The sequence below is a fragment of the Diabrotica virgifera genome, chromosome 8 (genome assembly GCF_917563875.1).
Source record: "Diabrotica virgifera virgifera chromosome 8, PGI_DIABVI_V3a".
Lineage (NCBI taxonomy): Eukaryota > Metazoa > Arthropoda > Insecta > Coleoptera > Chrysomelidae > Diabrotica > Diabrotica virgifera.
In genome coordinates this window covers 55,987,981-56,008,669 of record NC_065450.1, presented here as the reverse complement: position 1 = coordinate 56,008,669, position 20,689 = coordinate 55,987,981, and the positions used below count along the sequence as shown (strand labels likewise).

General features: G+C 33.3%; 1 protein-coding gene across 1 annotated transcript in view; it reads right to left on the bottom strand.

Moving 5' to 3' along the window:
* The window catches only part of LOC114337971 (uncharacterized), a 126,145-nt gene extending 107,181 nt beyond the window's left edge, over positions 1-18,964 (bottom strand). Inside the window, exon 1 of the mRNA XM_050659012.1 lies at positions 18,768-18,964. The gene's annotated coding sequence lies outside the window, so the exon portion shown is untranslated. The remainder of the gene's footprint in view (positions 1-18,767) is intronic.
* Between the last annotated feature and the right edge of the window lie 1,725 nt (positions 18,965-20,689).

Here is a 20,689-nt window from a genome sequence, read left to right as displayed (position 1 = left end):
CCACTTACCCCCCGATAGCACTCTGATGCGCTATAGGGGCTCTCAATCAGCAAAGTGCTTATCATATGGGAGTCTTGGGTACACGGACTCCCATATGAAATCCTATCCCGATCAATGCAGGCCAGCGTGAGGCGCTCTATTCCCGCTATCTCTAGTGACTTATCTTCGATCTGTTTTGCTTGCTCGGGCGCCGAGTCCCCGCTTTGGGCTATGTCCAGTTCGGTGACTCGGCGCTCGAGGATGTGGGCCCCTCATGCCCGTTTTTTGGGTTTTGTTACTAATATTTTTTTGTGGCTTTCGCCTATTGTTAATATTTTATTGATTTGTTTAGTGGCTGAAGCCGTTTTTAAGTTTTTTGTATATTTTTTTTGAGGGATGTCTAAAACGTATAAAAATCAACATTAATAAATATAATAAAAAAGCAAACATGAACAAAATCATAAGAACGCAAAGAGCAATGGAAAGGCAAATGTTGCACATAAGACTAATGGATAAAAAGAAACGAGTGGATAGGAGAGAAAACAAAAGTTAGGGATGTTAGACAAGATGTTGCAAAATTGAAATGGAGATTTTCCGGACACAATAGACAAAAAGAAGAACGATGGAACAAAAAAAAACGAATCATAGGAAGGCCCCTAATGAATGGGATGGGCAGATGATATCAAAAAGCACGAAGGCTCTAGGTGGATGACTCTAGCAACATACAGAAAGGAATGGAAAAGGATTGAGGAGGCATATGTCCAAATATGGACCGCAGAAGGCTAATTAGATACATATAGTCCGTCCGCTATAACTTTTCCCATGCGGTACGATTCATTTTCAATCAAATTAACTCAAAACATAAATTGAAACGAACGTCGATGTATATATACATTTTGTATACTGTATACTATATACTACACACATCGGCGTACGTTTCACTTTCTGTTTTGACTTAATTTGATTGAAAATGAATCGTACCGCATGGGAAAAATTATAACGGACGGACTATAGATAAACTTATTTTGTTACTTTATTTTATTTTTATTTATTTCTGTTAGTTTATTTACGTAGTACCTATAGTAGGGGAGCGAAGTATGCTAAATGTGCAGTCACTCGAGCGCTTTGGGGACCTATTGGGTTGTGAAGAGTAGGTCCTAAAACCAAAAATAAAGTAAAACCAAAGTAAAGTTTTCCATTTTAGTGGGCGCTTGCCATTTTTTAATTTAATTTTTCAGTTCCAACATTGGTTTTTTCCGATTATAACGCCATCTATCTATAATTCGAAAAACTGTTTCGAATAAAAGTTACTTATTTTTGCATAAGGAATCCAAATCTGCACTAAAAAATGGGAGCTCCTATTTAAGATTTTAAAGTAACCCCCACCCCACCTCCGTGGGGGGTCGTGTTTGGTGCCATTCGATAGATTTTTCAAAAATATTGAATAAGTGTATTTTACAGTTTTTCGATCTGATGTTCATTTCGCGAAATATCGCGGGATTCGTATTTAAAATATTAAATTTACCCCCCACCCCTCTCCGTGGGAAGTCTTGTTTGGTATCATTCGATAGATTTTTAAAAAATATTGAGCACATATTTTTTAGTTTTTCGATCTGTCATTCATTTCGCGAAATATTCGCTTTTTTCTTGTGAAACTTTGGGACTCACCCATTTCCTTACGCCCGCCCGGCTCAAATCATCAGATTTTTGAAATATACACTCTTTTGCATGTACTTAACTTACCTTATCGTAATCTGACAATTTCGAGTATTTTTAAGGATAGATTTTGTTTTTCGGGCCCCCCTTAACGAACTCCCCTGTGTTAAGAGCCAATATATGGTAGAGGTACATCTACAGGGTACCAGGTTTCTCCCCATATGCCAATCTGACGCGCTCGAGTAACTGCAAAAATCCCCGCTTGGGCTCCCCTACCACTACATATATATGTAGAATCCGAAACCAAATTACCGGCTACTGTGAATGCACCATACAAATGTGGTATTTCCTCTTTTTTTGACCAGAATATAGTCCCATTGTGCTTAATTTATGTCAATACATTGGTAAAAACCCCAAATAATAATAACATAAATGTATTATTTAAAAGTCAAAACAATGTCCGTGGAATTAGATGTCAATGGTCCCATAATTAATATTCAAATGAACTGGGCACCCATATTATGTTTTATCAAAAACTGATATTTTGTATAAATAATTCTATTTAATTTACATAATATGAGTATAACTTTTGTTTGTAATGTACTGTAATTGTAAACAGACTTAAAAAAAATTATCTCTCAAGAAAGTGACACTCTGATAAGTAGTTATTATTAGTATTCTTCGTGAGTTCATGACAAATGTAATATTGTGAAAAGTACATGCAAAAAGATACCCAGATATATTTATTATCATTATTATTAATTTTTCGATAAAATAAATAGGTACTATGCATGCATAATGCATAGGTACACATTTTTTCTTCTTTTGATAACAAACTTGTAAAAATCGTCCAAAATAAAATTATCGAAAGATGGGTTAAATATTTTGAATAACTCCTAAATATCCATAACGTCTCTGATGAAAACAATGAAAAAAAAACGATGATGGACATAACGGAAAAAATGAGTATCAAACTGTCGAAAGAGAAATCCCTCACCAAGCCTAAAGGAAATTAGATAGGCTATAGAAACCTAAAAATAAATAAATCCCTGGGCCTGAAAAAAAGAAAAAATAGGATGCCGCCGAGATGTTTCAAATTAAAATTCGTTTTTTAATTCTTCGTTTAATTTGTGACAAAAAATCTTTCTTCTTTTTTTTTCGTATCATAACTAGCACAATGGCATTAAACCAGAATAATAATAATATAAAGTAAGAATAAAATTTTAAATAGGCGCAAAACTACAAAAAATGTTCATAATGACCTCCCTGAAACGTGACAAAATATTCAACTCAGCCTCATTGATTTTACTTATGTAACAGTGGTTGCACTTAAAGTGACCGAGAGTTAAAAATCATATAATTTTATTCCATAAGTGAAGTGGTTTCTACACTGTATAATTTAAAATTTCATATGTAATTCGTTGAGATTATGTTCTACGCAGATGATACAGCGATAGCTTTTAGCAGTACCCACCCAGATTTTGCAACAAGACACCTACAAAGAGCTCTTGACGAACTACAAGAATGGTGTGTGCAGAGGAAAATAGCTGTCAATCCTGAAAAAACACAGGCCATCATGTACCAAAAGAGAAGAGGCAGACCAAATAAGGTACTATCCCTATTTGATACACAAATTGAATGGTCAAATCAAGCCAAATACCTGGGCGTAATGTTGGACAAAACGCTTACCTTTACAGAACACGTAAAATAAACAATCAACAAAGCTAAAGCTCCTAGGAGTCAACTCTCATCGCTAATAGGTAGAAAGAGTAAATTGAGATTTAAGACTCATTCAGATTTAAGATTAATATGGCAAATTGTATAATTTTTCCAACACTGACATCCGCACACGTGTAAAACCAACAAGAAAAAAATACAAACCATCCAAAACCACATGATTAGGGAAGCTCTGAATATACCTAGATATGTCCCATTAAGATACGTATTTGGACACACGCAACAAAAGAAAGTCCTGAGAATGATAGACGAAAGAGCACACGAAATATTCGACAACATCAGGAACCATTCCAGCAGATTATTAAGAGAATTGACTTACTATGACGAAAACCAAAGAGCGGTACATAGACGGCCTAGACAGCAGTTAGCTGGATATAGAGGAAACCCTTAAGAATGAATAATTGAGATAGCCACAGGACAGTCGAAGCACAAACGTCACTCTTCTGACACTAAGTACCCTTCAGTTAGGTCAAATGGACCATAGTCGCGGAAGTTGAGCATCGAGGTCACGTACCAACAGACGTGGGCTTGATGGCCACACCTTTCGGGAGCTCAGCCGTCGAGGAGAACAAAATTTATTTTGCCAATTCGGCGGCTGAGTGCCGAGCACACACGGTCTGGACAGCGAGACACCGATTTAGATCGGTGCCTTGATGCCAAGAACACATTTTTTTAGGACACAAGTCCAAAGTAAAGTAACAAATTAACTTAGTCATTAATAGGGAGAAAAGCTCTTCTAGCTACCCCTAATGTCAGGTGGCTTAACCACATGAAGTAATACAGAGGATGTCCCATTACCCAGGGCATCCAAAGTAACGTTAAGTTCAACGCCTCCCCATTCGGTATGTCCTTCAATGGGAAGGGGTGGTGGTATAGCTTGGGGGTCAAATAGGTACCACTCCATTACGGAGTGTGACCGGTTTAATCTTCGGACATGTGGGTCCCACTTTTCCATTGGAACACACATGTCCTCCGGGGCTGGGGTTGATACGAGCATGTGTGTGTGTGAGAGAGATTATGTTCTTAAGGAGCTTTTAACAATTTTAAAAAATACATGGTGTTTCATTAAAAATAAAGATGGTAAACTACGCTAGACTTGCGTGAATCACCCTGTTCATTCAAATATAGTCAAAAAGTACACATTTTAATTTAAAAGTTAACGAATCCCATCGTTCGTTTACTTTTTTAAAATAAGGACCCAAACAATTTTATTCCACAAAGTGATTTCCACACTATGTATGTATTGGGCAAAATATATTTTATTTTAAAATAATTTTCAACTACGTGATTTTTGCAACAGGAAATTTGAACAATTATTTAACCGCATTTTTGTCGTTTTTAACCACATTATAACATCCGTAGATATCAATAAAACTATAGACCACAGTCTGGAAGATTTGAATTGAACAGGGATATAATCTTACAACTAAAAAACATAAATCTTAAGGGCTATAAACGAAACAAAATACAATAAAATTAACCCTAGAACGTACTACTGTTGGCGTACTACTGTCCTATTAGATGCTGTACTTATTATTTCGATAATTGAATTCATTTCGTCATACTTTTATAAAAACTTGGCAGTGGACTGTGGACCATAAATAATCCCCCTTGAGTACCTTTAACACCATCCCAAAATGGAAAGGGACGATACCAATAATTTTGCAAATTAGCAAACTCTAAAAGAAAACAGATCAATAAGTGGGCAAAAACACCATGCCAGAAGTATGTATGCGGTAAGCACAGCAAGAAATCAAATGTTTCTAATAAAAGGTTGGTCCTGCAAGAGTTAAGCCGTAGAAGAAAACACCAATTAGGTGAACATTTTGAACTCGTCGGTGAAATAGTTAGCCATTAAGGCAGCGTTTAGACACCTCGATAAATCCGAGCCATTTATCGATATCAATCGAGTTGTTTCAATGTATCGTTGTGTGTAAACGGTACATTGCAGCGATTTATCGGAATTGTAGTTGGTATCGGATTGCATCAATTTATTGTAACGATTGAATTGTTTCAAGTTTATAATCTGCGACAATATATGGCAGCGTCTAAACAAGCTTTAAAAAATGAAAAGTTTACATAAAAAATAATACCTTGTACTAGTCCTGTATCTTCTCTTGGTTGGTTTTAAGTCCAAGGCACAGTCCACTTCACTAAATGTCACTTTACAAAGGAATAGATACATTAAGAGTACATCAATGAATGGTTGTTTCCATAGTTTATAGAAAAATTCAGCATTTATTTCTTAAAACAAATCGGCACTACTCGAACAAAAATATTGAAGAACTCAGTAGTCCTTTCGTATATTAAACGGGATCAAAGAAAAATATAAAAGCAAGTCCATGCATTAACTATGATGTCAGAAACTGCTAACACAAAAACTTCTAACTCCTGCTTGCATCCGAAAATATTATATACCGCATTGGTATAAGTAGTCGCGTTCGCCTAGAAACGCCGAAAACGCGGTGTTCTAACCTGTTTAGACCATAGTGGAAAACTTTAGCTCCAACACAAAGATTTCTGCAATAAAATTGCACAATCACTTCACCTTACACAAACTTAAAATGGAAGTTCAACCTTTCAGGTACTGCAACCCTGCAGACCTCCGAGCCTAACTCAAACTTGACTTCTTTACAGCTCCAACGTAACTGAATTTTTTGACCTCTCAAACTTAATCCTCAGAAACCAAACGCCCCTTCCAAAATCATTTGATCTCCCCATCAATAATAATCACAACCAATTACAGACTTAAGGCACTCACTTAATCAAAATCTTAACCAATAGGAGAATGCAAAATACGCTCTGGGTTAAACCTTCTGGCGTAAACCAAAAACAGCTCTTCCAATCACCAAGAGGGTAAACAAAACCGATTTTAGTAGTTCGTGCAACCTTTATCATAACGCTGACTCAGGAAAAAGACACTTGCGACTTGTTGATAAAACTCTGAACCACTTTATCCCGATAAGATAAACATTTTCCAGTTTCACAGTCACCAAAAACCATTACTGAAAGACTTATAGCTAAAGATCACTTAGGAGGATTGAAACAACGTAATCACGTGGAGAAATAAAAAATTATCTATTCACGAGAAACACAAGATCGATCCAACACTGTGAGAAAAGAAAAAGAATCACAGATGACCTAACTCTACGCAACAACTCAATACAATTTCTGAAACGGATTTAGCATACAAGGTGGAGCAAAAATAATAATGACTTTCGGACCGTTACAACCTTCCTCTGCACAATAAATTATTTTTTACTTCATAACCATGGTCAAATACCATGGATTGTTTACCCTCTGCGATATTTTCCATTTGATAATTATTAGTACTTCACGCCATCTTTCAACAAGTCTATTGACAAATTCACAAAAGTAGCATACGTTGGACGGAGGTAGCGGAATTAAAATGAGCTCACTGCCATGGCAACCGTTCCGTAACATGTTCTGCAAGTAGCGCCACATTGAGAGAACGAATTCTCAACAGTTGCGGAACCGCTTCGTCATTTTTTCGTCTCTTGAATGCGACAAATGTCAACGTCTACATAGCTACACTTAGAGTACTTAGACCAGGACATTTAGCACTAAAAGCATCGGAACAAATCGATTTTTAAATACAGCACCTAGAGATTTGCAATTTTGGCACTGTGTTCAGGATGACGTTGACGTTAGGAAAAGAGTCTACTATACGCTCTGAGCTTCGCTGGTGTCGCTCCTAACGGAATAGTAATACAACTTTTACCGGTAATTTTTAAATTTATTATTTAAGGTGATACAGTAGCGATCAACAGGTAGCAAAAACGCGTTCCAAGATTGCGGCTGTAATTGTGAATATTTTTTCGAGATATTTGGCACACATATTTGTAATATAATAAAGAATGGCGGTACAGAGCCCAATTTGAAAAATATATTAATATGTGGAAATTACTCTATAACTAAATACAATATTAAAAAACGAGCCTGTATCGCCATTAAGAAGAACAAAAAAATACACTTTCTTCAAATAAACTTTTCTATCCGATACCTAGATTTTGTGTCATTTTGGAGCTACTAAAATTTTTTATTTCATTAGTAGTTCCAAAATGACACAAAATCTAGGCATCGGATAAAAAAGTTTATTTGAAGAAAGTGTATTTTTTGTTCTTCTTAATGGCGGTACAGGCTCGTTATTTTAATATTGTATTTAATTACAGGGTAATTTCCACATATTAATATATTTTTCAAATTGGGCTCTGTACCGCCATTCTTTATTATATTACGAATACGTGTGCCAAATATCTCGAAAAAATATTCAAAATTACAGCCGCAATCTTAGAACGCGTTTTCGCTACCTGTTGATCGCTACTGTTTCCTCTTAATTGTTATCGCTTAATATTTACAAAGCAAAAAAGTAATTAAATTGTAATCGATTTTTTTAAGATTTTGCTAATCATTTGACGTTCTATTGATGAAATATTAATTTCTTACTTCGGATACTTTCACAATTATCGTGTAGATGGCGCTAAGATTAATAGATTAATTTATAATTACATATTACGGAACATTACAAAAAACTTAAATTCAGTATTTAAGGCGTAAGTATATTTAAGGTAAAAATATATACCACAGCTTTGACCAACTAATATTTTTTATAATTAATGTTTTTAATTTTAAATTAACCACTTTGACATTTACGTCAAATTTCCGGTAAAGGTTTACAGACTTGTCACTACTGGCGCTCGCGAATTTTTAAATATCCCCTCTACGTACGAGCTCACAGCGTATACAAAAATGGGTGGAAATGCATAATTGCCCTTTAAAATGAGTAGAACGCATTCAAAACGCATAAACATGTCAAAATAAGTATATCAAAATAAGGCCAGATGTTGTTATTGAGACTTAGTCCAGAGAAATAAGATTTTTCTCGTGGCACATCCCCCTCCAGGCCGAAACCAAATTTTTTGAGTAGTATCGACATCTATATTAATAACCTATAGGTATGTTTCCTGCAGCCGATTTTGATGATATACATAGATAGTTATAAACAAATGAAGATCAAAAAACGGTAAATTTTGGCTTTTTTCGTCTATTACTAAAAAGTGAAGCATTATAGTGAAGTCTAAATAAATTTGAGAATAAGAAACTCATAACTCATATAAAAAGCTTCAATATGGCGTTAGCTGAATATTTCTATCCTTATTTGTTGCTTAGAAAATTGCAAAATAAGTCATACATTTTGAGATTTTATAAATGTTCATAACTTATGTAAAAATTAAGTTAGAACCTTCTTATTACACGGAATGCTGAGACTTCTTGTGCTTAAATTATATTTTAAATTTCAAAGCAATTGGTCAAATTATTTAAAAGTTATTTAATTTGTTTATCCCAAATTAATTTTTTTTTGCAACACTATAAGCCAGAAAATTATGAGGTTACAGTAATACTTCGGACAGTTTATAAAAGAAGAACATTTATACTATTACCCTAATTAAAATAAATGACAAAAAATAATATGAAAAAATTTTTTTGACAAACGCTTTTCTTTAGTTACGAGTGACTAAAATTAAAAATATTATAAAAAAAATCAACTAAAAAGCAAAAAATAAAAATAATTGAAAAAATCTAACACATTCGCCAAAGAAAAGCGTGGCGCGTCTTCATCGAATAAACGGTTTTCGCCCCACGCTTTTCTTTAACGAATGCGTTAGATTTTTTCAATTTTTTTTATTTTTTGCTTTTTGGTTGATTTTTTTATAATATTTTTAATTTTAGTCACTCGTAACTAAAGAAAAGCGTTTCTTAAAATTTTTTTTTCATATTTTTTTATTTTTTACTTTTTAGTCTTACACTTTTCAAACATTAAAATATATCGTCATGTTTCTTAAAATATGTATAAAACATATTATGATGTACTAACATGAAAAGTAGTCGGAATCGGCAAAAAATTTGAAACTTTATTGTTTATTTATGAAGCATAACGTAAACAATTAACGTAAAAAGTGAAATTATATACAGTTCATATCATTAGCTACAACACGTAAAAGTTTCAAAAATCCACAAGGAAAAAAGTTTTCCTGTAGTTGGCTGTATACCATGTGATACAAAAACAATAAATGCTGTATAAAAGGTATATTTAAAAAAACCCTCAAAAGGGCCACATCAATTCACATAACTAGTTTTCGACTGGTTTACCAGTCATCATCAGTGCTTACCTAAAATGAATATAACCTGATAAAATCCCCCCCACATCTTTGCCCCCTTTTTATCAGGTTATATTCATTTTAGGTAAGCACTGATGATGACTGGTAAACCAGTCGAAAACTAGTTATGTGAATTGATGTGGCCCTTTTGAGGGTTTTTTTAAATATACCTTTTATACAGCATTTAAAAGTTTCAAGTTTTTACATTGTAAAAAACAAGAGAACTTAAGCATTTTCCATTAAAATCGTTTTTTATTTAAACAATTAATAAACATAAAATTTTTTTTATTGATTATTCGTGTATTGTTCCCGCGAATGCATATGTCTGAAAATTTTCATGCATTTGCATTGGAGAAAAGGCACTCACATTAAGGTCTAAAGATTTGACGCAAACTATTGAACTAAATAAAAGCGTTTAAAAAGTAATTTTAAACAGTGCAAAATTATTTTGCAAAAATATATCGATTTTTTGCTTACTTATAAACAATTAGAATAACTTTTTAACCGATACCCGTAGAAAAATGATTTTTTTCATATTTACAAAGACTGAATTTTTATACACATTTAGAAAGCAAAACAATTGTCCTAGGACAATTAGGGACGAAGTTAGCCCCCCTTTTTAATTTACATGTTCTTGCAAAATAATTTTGCAATATTTAGAATTATTTTTTGTCATTTTTTTTTAAATTAAATTAATAGTGTAAATCTTCTTCTTTCATAAACTATTCAAACTATTACTGTAACTTCATCATTTTCTGACTTATAGTGTTGCACAAAAAAGTTAGTTTGGGATAAACAAATTAAATAACTTTTAAACTATTTGACCAATTGCTTTGAAATTTAGGGTATGATTTAAGCATCAGAAGTCTCAGCATTCCATGTAATAAGATGGTTCTAAGTTAATTTTTACATAAGATATGAATATTTATAATAACTCAAAATTTATTATTTATTTTTCAATTTTCTAAGCAACCAATAAGGATAGACATATACAGCGAACGTCATATTGAAGTTTTTTATACGATTTATGAGTTTCTTACTCTAAAATTTTTTTAAAATATTTAACTTTTTGGTAATAGACGAAAAAAGCGAAAAGTTACCATTTTTTGATCTTCATTTGTTTATAAATATGTATATCATCAAAATCGGCTGCAGGAAACATATAGGTTATTATTATAGATGTCGATACTACTCAAAAAATTTGATTTCGGCCTGGAGGGGGGTTGTGTCACCAACAGGATATTTTTTTTTTCTATATTTCTTTGAATTAATTAGGCATGTCATCTGGAGCTTCGAGGGGTTTCGGTACTCAATGGATGAAACAGCCCTCGGAACACCTGGTGCCCAGGCTCATTGCTGAGGCTCTTCTGGAGTTTCGAGGATTTTGGGCACTAAATTTATATAAACGGGAGGTTCCCAAACGCGACACCAGAATCCTCTGAGTAATCTGTTTGCATCAATTGAGTGCCAAAATCATCGAAACCATCGTACCATCGAAACTCCAGAAGACATACCTTAGCAGTAACCCTGAGCACCAGGTGCTTCGATGGCTTGGAAAAAAATAAATGTTGATGTTTTTGTTTTGGCGATCACAAAAAAACACAAATAGGTACATTGGGTTCTGCTCGCACATGTCAGAATTCTGTCCGCAGTGTAATATTTATTTGTTCCCAAACGCGACACCAAAATCCTCTGAGTAATCTGTTTGCATCAATTGGGTGCCAAAATCATCGAAACCATCGTACCATCGAAACTCTAAAAGACGTACCTTAGCAGTAACCCTGAACACCAGGTGCTTCTATGGCTTGGAAAAAAATAAATGTTGATATTTTGGTTTTGGCGATCACAAAAAAAAAACACAAATATTGTTCGTCCGCTAAAACTTTTCCCATGCGTCACAATTCATTTTCAAACAAATTAAGTCAAAACATAAACTGAAACGATCTTCGATGTGTATATTCATATTGTGTACTGTATACTATATACTACACACATCGGCGTACGTTTCACTTTATGTTTTAACTTAATTTGTTTGAAAATGAATCGTGACGCATGGGAAAAGTTATAGCGGACGAACAATAGGTACATTAGGTTCTGCCCGCACATGTCAGAATTCTGTCCGCAGTGTAATATTTATTTGTTTTTTTTTGTATAAAATTAAACTCACTCAAAATACATGCAGTTAACCTTTAAAAAATGTATGATAGCTGGAGTAATTTCAATAACGGATTAGTCATGTAGGTGAAAAAATCTTATAAAATTATATCTATATAATATTTAACTTCCGGGAGCTTTGCATTGGCTACTTATTTCGATCATTCAATCCATGTATTTTTGTGAAAGTTAATATTATCCTCCCTTTTGTGCTAGTTTTTTTTAATTTAGTTTAATTCGGTTAAAGAATGTATTTTTTTCAAACAAAACCTACGAGGTCAGCCGTGCATATAGGTAAACAATTTCCTCTTACTTAAACACGTGTATATAAATTTCAATTATTCACAACGTGAAAACAATGTTTATTTATATGGAGTAGATTAATATAGAACTTAGTAAACAATATTAAAGTGAAGAAAATGTCAAAAAGCAAAAATATCTTGAATGACGGATACTTTCCAGTTAAAAATGATTCAGAATTTTCAGACGTATATGTAAGTGAAGCAGGAGTGCCACAGGGTAGCGTATTAGGGCCATTTAGGTCAATTATATATCAGCTTTTCAGACAGATTTACCAACCTCAATTACTCGGAGAAAAAAAAGTTATTTTATTAATAAACAACATTCATACTAAAATATAGGGTGTAAAAAGGGTGTAGGTCATAAATTAAATCACATATTCTGGAACCAAATATATAGTTTTTTAATAAAACAGATGTTAACAATTGTTTTTCTTCTAACAATGAATTTTCGTTAGAACAAGTCATTTTGGCTCTATTTTTTCCTGGTTTTCTCTCGTGATTTACTATGGAGTCTCTAGCGCGAGAATTTTACTGCCACCGTTGCATTTGGTTGTCTTTTTAAAGACAGATCACATGCTATGATTTCTTTGTGACGGATATTCTTGAGTTGGGTTGATTTTGATTTCATGTTATCAAATGAACTATCTTTTAGTAAAGTCGTCCCAGGAACGCAACTCATCTCAATATTGGCAATATCATTTTAAAGTCTTCTACTCTACTGTATAATACATGTCAGAATTGCCGATATAAATGAGTCAGATTAAATAAATTATTAGAAGAATTTTTTACTAAGCAACAACATTTTTGTTTAATTTAAGTAGTAGTATTTTGTATTTTGAAAACAACACCCAACTTGGGCGTCGAAACGTTAATAAAATCATTTTTTTGGTAAAATTGTGGCTTATTTCCCATTAAAAATAGTTGATTATAAAAATGCCACAAGGAAATAGCTTCAGAACAAAATTTCTATGGGATGCACACATTTCACTGTTATTTTTTTTCTTCAAAATGTTCCTGCGATAAGAAAGCCACATGTCCATTTTCAATATAAAATCTGTAACAGTTTTCGATATATTGGAACAAATCTATTTTTATTTTGAAACTTCAAAGAGCTGTAATTTTTTTCTACGTGCACATTTGTACTTAGGTAAGTTATGTTTAATCAAACTATTTTTGATCACAGCCCAGAATATGTGATTTAATTTATGACCATTCTATTTAATTTATGACCAATGACTCAATTCAATATATTTATCAACTAAATTTTCGTTTATAAAAATTAATTATTTTTTTTATAATGTATTGTAATCTCGACATTTTTTTTTATAATGATTGTGTTACCTCGACACCTCAAGGTATAACAGGATCATCGATTAGTATGTATGTATTGTGATCTTTATTTTTATACAAAAACTGTGATATAGCCAGGGCCGGATTTAAGGGAGGGCAGGCTGGGCAGCTGCCCGGGGCCCCCACATTTCGGGGGCCCCCACAAAGTCCCAGACATAAGAGATTCATTTAAACAGATATTGGCAGGAGATACAGGAACAATGTATGACAAGTATAAAATGAAGGAGCGAAGGAGTGATAATATTGCATTGTTCATGGTTATGTTTTTGACCTTCCACCGGGTGGGTGTATTGCTTCGTTTGTAAATTCTTATAAAGTGATGAGAAGAGAATTTTGTGATAGGAAACATGTAGATGCAGATAGTAGGCTTATGGATCACGAAATGTCTAAAGCACACGAAAGAATTGGGCGTATTGATACTGAAGTAGCAAAACAGACCGAAGAAATAAAAAATTATTGGAAAATGGTAACTCAAAGACTAATTTTAGAGTTATAAAGTTTATTTGTGAACGAGATTTAGCATTTCGCAGCGAAAAGGAGTTGTCGAGTTCATCACAAAATGAAAATTATTTGAAAATACTCCAGTTATTAGCTGAATATGATCAATTTTTGAAGCACCATATTTTAATAAATATTCAAATCCTGGAAGCGGACATGTCAACTATCTTTTATCAGAGATTAATGCGTCAGATATCAATGGAAAATACAATGGTGTTCAGGGTGAAATTATACAACAAAAGGTACATATCCATACGTGGGTGCTCCGTGCTCGGTGTAGCTGCTTAAATGGATACGGCATGCGCTCCCCTACATATAAACAGCAAACCGGTTAAATCACTGGTTGGCGATCACCAACGTATCTACTATGTGGAGCTGCTACACCGAGCACGGAGCAACCACGTATGGATACGTACCTTAACATCTTGGAGTTGTGGATTCCTTGTGTCGCCCACTCTCTAAATTTAATTTCAAAAGCTGCAACTGAGTGTTATCATGCATTAGCATAGCACCGCATTCTTTAATTTCTTAGAAGAACTAGCTTATATATATTTTTCACTGCCTCTACATATAGATACAACTTAACAGAATGTTTTAAAGCTGCGTCTTAAAGCGACAGCAATACAGACCGTGCCAAAAATATTATTGTTCCTAAAAGAGCAAATACTACTAGATGGTCATCGAGATAATGCCGCAAAAGAACTAGTTAAAGGTTATATTCAGATTAAAGGAGCAATATCCAAAATTTCGGAAGACTATGAGCAACAATCTAAAACTCACTGCAAATGGTTTGTTGTACCTATAATCGAATGTGTTTACTGGAAACAGAGAGGATATCAGGGAGGACAAACAGCACAAGTCGTATTCTTCAAGATACAAATATTGAACTTAATTCAGGAGTGGCAGCACTTAGATCACTTATACAAATTTTACAGTCAAGACGTGACAATTTCGAAAGATATGAGAACATCGGGGAAGTTTAGAACTCAAAATTTTATCGGTATTATAGATTACGTCTAAGTCAGAGGCTTTCTGCATAGGATTCCATCCATTCCAATTTTGGATTTTTACATCATTTTGGAAAATTGGAAAATTTAACTCTGAATGAAATTGAAGCTCACTCACTAAAGCTTACCAACATTTATAGCAATGCTTTAGATGAAAACTTATGTGTCCATCTGGTACAGTTTGTAAGATTCTTAAATATAAGCAAAGAATTTCAAATGTACCAACTGCTAAAAAAAAAAGAATATGAATGATGCTTTTCCAAATGTTGAGGTGACACTTTGTTAATATTTAGGTCTGATGCTAACTAACTGCAGTGGTTAGATATCATTCTTAAAATTTAAGTTAATTAAAAATCGACTTCGGTTTATGATGGGCCAAGAGTGTTAGACTCATCTCTCTACAATGAGCATTGGCCACGATGTCTAAATGCAACTTATGTCCCACATAATCAAGAAATTTTTAATTAAAATATCTCGAAAAGTTCCCGGACTTTAACCATACATCTTACTATTATTTTTAGTATTTTACTGTAACAAGTTACAGCTCTTGTACTTTTTATTATTTAAAATTATATTTATAAAAGTAGATCAATATTTTTTTAATGGTAGGAGGTAGGGCCCCCACACCAATTCTGCCCAGGGGCCCCCACAGGCTTAAATCCGGCTCTAGATATAGCCATACGTTAAATAAAAAATAAATAATATGACCTATCTTTTTATTGCACCCTCTATATTTAAAACAATATATTGAGATTAGGTACCTAAATGGATTAAAAATATAAAAAATACACGTAATAAGTAAATAATATCAAATACACTATACTCCAAGAAATTAACGCACCAGCTTTAATAGGGTCATTTTTGATGTCTCGTATTTCCTAAACCTGTTTTGTCATTTAAGTGATTTTTTTTAATATGTTATAGCCTTATTCTTCAACAACATCGCTGTAGTAAAATTGTTGCAAGATGGGTAAATTGTCACGGCATGTCTACCGGGTGTACCAAACAAACTGTATTTTTTTCTCAAAGCTCACCACACCCTGTGTAATATTCTAGTATTTATAAAATACTGCAATTAAAACCCAGCTATAGCCTCAGGTTTTCTTAATATTCTGTTCTTATATTCATTCGCTTATGTTGGATAATAAAAAAGTTAGGTACCTACTTTAACAACTAGCCATGTGCTACATCAATACATGGGGTTTCGAAATAAGTGCGCAAATTTTAAGGGGTAATTGTGCATGAAAAAATAATGACAGTTTGCTTTATAAACATAATGTCCGCAAATGCTTCGTTTCCGAGATACGGAATGTTGAAATTTTTCTTATAAACTGAAAATTTATTTATTGCTCTAAAACTGGTTGAGATATGCAATTGAAATTTGGTAGATTTTAAGAGGTAGATAGTTATTACGCATTTTTGACGTACAATCAAGAATTTTATATTGTCCATTGGCGCGCATACGGGTAACATTACCCGTCATATGCACCCCAATAGTGAATATAAAATTCTTAATTGTATGTCAAAAAGTGCGCAATAATTACTTTTTAAAACCCATCAAATTTCATCTGCATATAGCTACCGGTTTTAGAGCAACAAATAAATCGTCAGTTTGTAAGAAAAATTTCAACACTCCGTATCTCGGAAACGAACCATTTGTGGATAAGTTTATAAAGCAAACTGTCATTTTTTTTATGTAGAATTACCCTTTAAAGTTTGTCGCACATTCTGTATTGATGAAAAACATGGCTAGTTCATGGGCGTCCACGGGGAGGGGCAGAGGGGGGCAGCTGCCCCCCCCTAGAGAGGACGAGGCGAGTGTAAAATTGGTGAATAAGCAATATAGAAAAATACAAATTTGTAACTTAAACTTGATTTTGAATGCAACCACTCTGTTTCTATATTCTAGCTGGGATGAAAAAACCACATAAACGTAACAAAACTTGAAATTTGAAATCTGCTATTATTTTATTTACCTAATATTTTTTTAAATCTGCAAGCAACGGCAACCACCCCTGAATTCGTACTTTCTTTCTATTCGAATCTTTTTTTTTTCACTGTGCGTCACACAGCTTAAATTTAGTTGTGAACGATTTAAATAGCTTAAATGAAGTTCGAAATACTATTGCAACTATTAATTATACAACCAATTTCTTCCGTGAATCAGTATTAAGAAGGAATATGATAGCAAATATCCCTAGCCTCTGCGAAACGCGGTGGTTCGAGAAATACAAGATAATTAGGGTTTTTCGAAAAAATTTCATTGAAATTGTACAGGCCTTGCAATCCCTATCCGTTAAAGGAAATGTGGTCACTAGAAAAACATCTTATCAGTTGCATTCTGTGGCATGCAAGTCAGGATTTATCGTCGCTGTCATTGTGATTGCAAAATATTCTGAATACCTGGAGCCTATAGTCAACCGCGTACAATCTGCGCAAACTAATGTTTTAAAGGTAGCGGAACATATTCGTCAAATCATGGATATTTAAAAAAAACACAGACAGAACGCAGAGAACGTAACAAACACTTTATTGCATGAAGCCAATAAGATAGCCGAAGAATGCGGTTTTGAATTATCTACCCCTAGAACTGTAGACAAGCAACAGCATAGAAGCAATCAACCAGCTGATACGCCTAGTAAATACTGGAGGCGATCCATGATTCTTTCATATCTTCTCTAGAGACACGGTTTTCCGAAGAAAATACGCCAGCCTTCGCTCTGACTCTTCTGCATCCCAAACATTTATCAAAAATTGATTTAAATGGCCTTAAATTAGAACAACTGAAACAATCCTTAAACCACTATGAAAGAAATGGAATAGATGCAGAGCTAGAAGTACGAGTAGAGCATTGGAACAAAAAAACGCAATGAGTTAGACATCTTCAACACCCTTGAAATTTTTGAAGTGGTTCGAGCGTCCACTACTTTTTATCCGTTAACAAAAAAATTGCTGGAAATTCTCGTAACATTTCCTTGCACTACGTGTACAGTTGAGAGGTCGTTCAGCAGTCTTCAAAGTATAAAAACATGGCTGCGGAGTACAATGGTCGAAGATCGCCTTAATGGGTTAGCTCTAATGAGCATTCATCGAAAACAAATATTACCAAAAAAGAAAGAGTTTGTAGAGAAAGTTTTACAAGAATTTACAATTGAGATCCGCGTAAATTGTTGTTTAAATAATAGTGTTTAGGAACAGACAATTTATCTTGCTTCACAAATCGAAGACTTATCCAGAAGGAAATAAACTTGTTAAATTTGCATCACGTTTTTGTAAAAATCATTAAAAAAATTTTAAATATTTAAATTATATTTAGTTTGCTTCATTTTTGTATGAAGTCATTGAGTTATAATTTTGGCTCCAAAAACATTATTTTCAAAACTTTTCTTAGGAAACCCCTTCACCCTCTCCCCTCTCTGAAGACTCTCAATTTACGTCTATATTTATTATTGCTTATCTAACCAATTTTTTTATTTCTAAAATCTGCCCTCTCCTAGTTTTGATCCTGCGGACGCCCATGGGCTAGTTGTTAAAGTACCTAACTTTTTTATTATCCAACATAAGCGATTGAATAAAAAAATAATGTTAAGAAAATATAAGGTTATAGTTGGGTTTTAATTTCAGTATTTTATAAATGCTAGAATATTTCACAGGGTGAGGTGAACGTTGAGAGAAAAAAAAACACAGTTTGATTGGTACACCCGGTATGCAATGGCAATTTACCTGTCTGCAACAATATTATTATAGCGATATTGTTAAAGAATAAGGCTATAACATATTTTAAAAAATCACTTAAATCGGACGACAGGTTCAGGAAATTCAAGACATCAAAAATGACCCATTTTTAAGGAGGTGCGTTAATCTTTTGAAGTAGTGTATAAACTTTAAAAATAACATCGACTTACATTTCTGCTATTGTTTTAATAATAATTGTCCAATTTATCACCAGATAACGAGGTTAGTCAGGATCGCACCAAACACCGCAAACAATAAATAATCGAGTGCTAATCGCAAAAACACATTGTCATTCAAGAACACAATACTTTTTCATTGACATTCACATACAGAATATTCTAACCGGAGTGGTATGGATATGGATTCCCATGTGCATATACAAGATGACCTTCCAATCCCCTTCCATCTCTTTAACGAAATCATCACTTTCTGCTTTATTTATTTTAACGATGTTTCTTTGGAATTACACGAATTTTCAATAAAATTGAAGTTACAATACTGCGTGTACATACATTAAGATATTTTATTCATTATTTACGGCATTGTTCCAATCACTTAAAGATATCCGGATTAAAGGAAATAAATTTCCCAGTTTTGTGACATCATTAGTTTAGTTTTTTTGCGGTTCAGTACTCTCAATACTCAATGTCCTTGCTTTGTTGGCGAGGTATTTTTAATAATGCATTATAATAACTACTATTTTTGATATGGATATATATCGCTTACGCTTACAGAAGACGACGCAAATTGACCTATAATTAAACATTGTGGTGATATTTTTTTCTGTTTTAAAACTAGAATTTTTTAATCTAACAACTATGCAGTGTAATATAGTATTCACATGGATAAAAGCTCATATTGGTCTTGAAAATAATGAAAAAGTAGATCAGTTGGCAAAAGACAGCATTTTCAGTGTCGAGGAAACATTGAATGAGATTGGACTTCAAGAATATATTATATAACCATAAGTAAAACCAGACTACATGATAACTGGAAACTTCAATGAAATCAATACTGTATATGTAATTGTCCGACTAGGGGCCGGTTGTTCGAACGCTAATCAAAAATGGAATCAGCTGATCATTATCAAATATTTAATTACTATCACCAACTGTCAATGTCAACTTTGATTGGGTTGCTGAAAACATAATTTATTACAATTATGAGATTAATTGATTAGTTAATTAATTATGTTAATATTTGTTATGTTAATTAATAAATCAATTATGTTAATTATCATAATGATAATTAACATAATTGATTACAATCCACTAATTGGCGTACGAACAACGGATTTTGTTATTTGATGGCTGTTAAGGGGACTGTATAATTAAATTCTTGATTAGCGTTCGAACAACGGCCCTAAGTCTTTTACATCCGAAAATCCTGAGAGATTATTGGCATAAACATTTAGATTTTTCAAGACACGATATTGTTACTATCTCTCGACTAAAATTTGGCCATGCCTGTTATCCCGCACATCTATATAAAATCAATGTAATACGGATTTGTGCGAAAATTGTAATCAAAAATGGAATCAACTGATCATTATCAAATATTTAATTACTGTCACCAACTGTCAATATCAACTTTGTTTGGGTTGCTGAAAATATAATTGATTACAATTATGAGATTTATTAATCAATTATGTTAACAGGTAATTGTTATGTTAATTATTTAATGAATCAATTATGTTAATTATCATAATTATAATTAACATGACTGATTACAATCAACTGATTGACGTATGAATGAGGGGTGTTGTTTTTTGATGGTTGTTAAGGGGACCTAATTATAATCAACTTCTTGATTAGCGTTCGAACAACCGGCCCTTAAGTGACGGATCATATATTTTTTGCATGTGACAAATTGACAAATATGTGACACAAAGAAATCTATTGAATATGCAGCTATTGCAAGAAAACGTTTATCCCCCATATAATCTGATGAACTTACTAGCTTTGAACAAATTGTCAATCTTTACTATTGTCAATCTGAAACTTTAGATTATAAAATTAGTCGTGTAAATTAATAATACTCTGTATCCCTACTTAGTCTGTGGTTAGTCACCCTGAACGACCTGGGTGCGAAA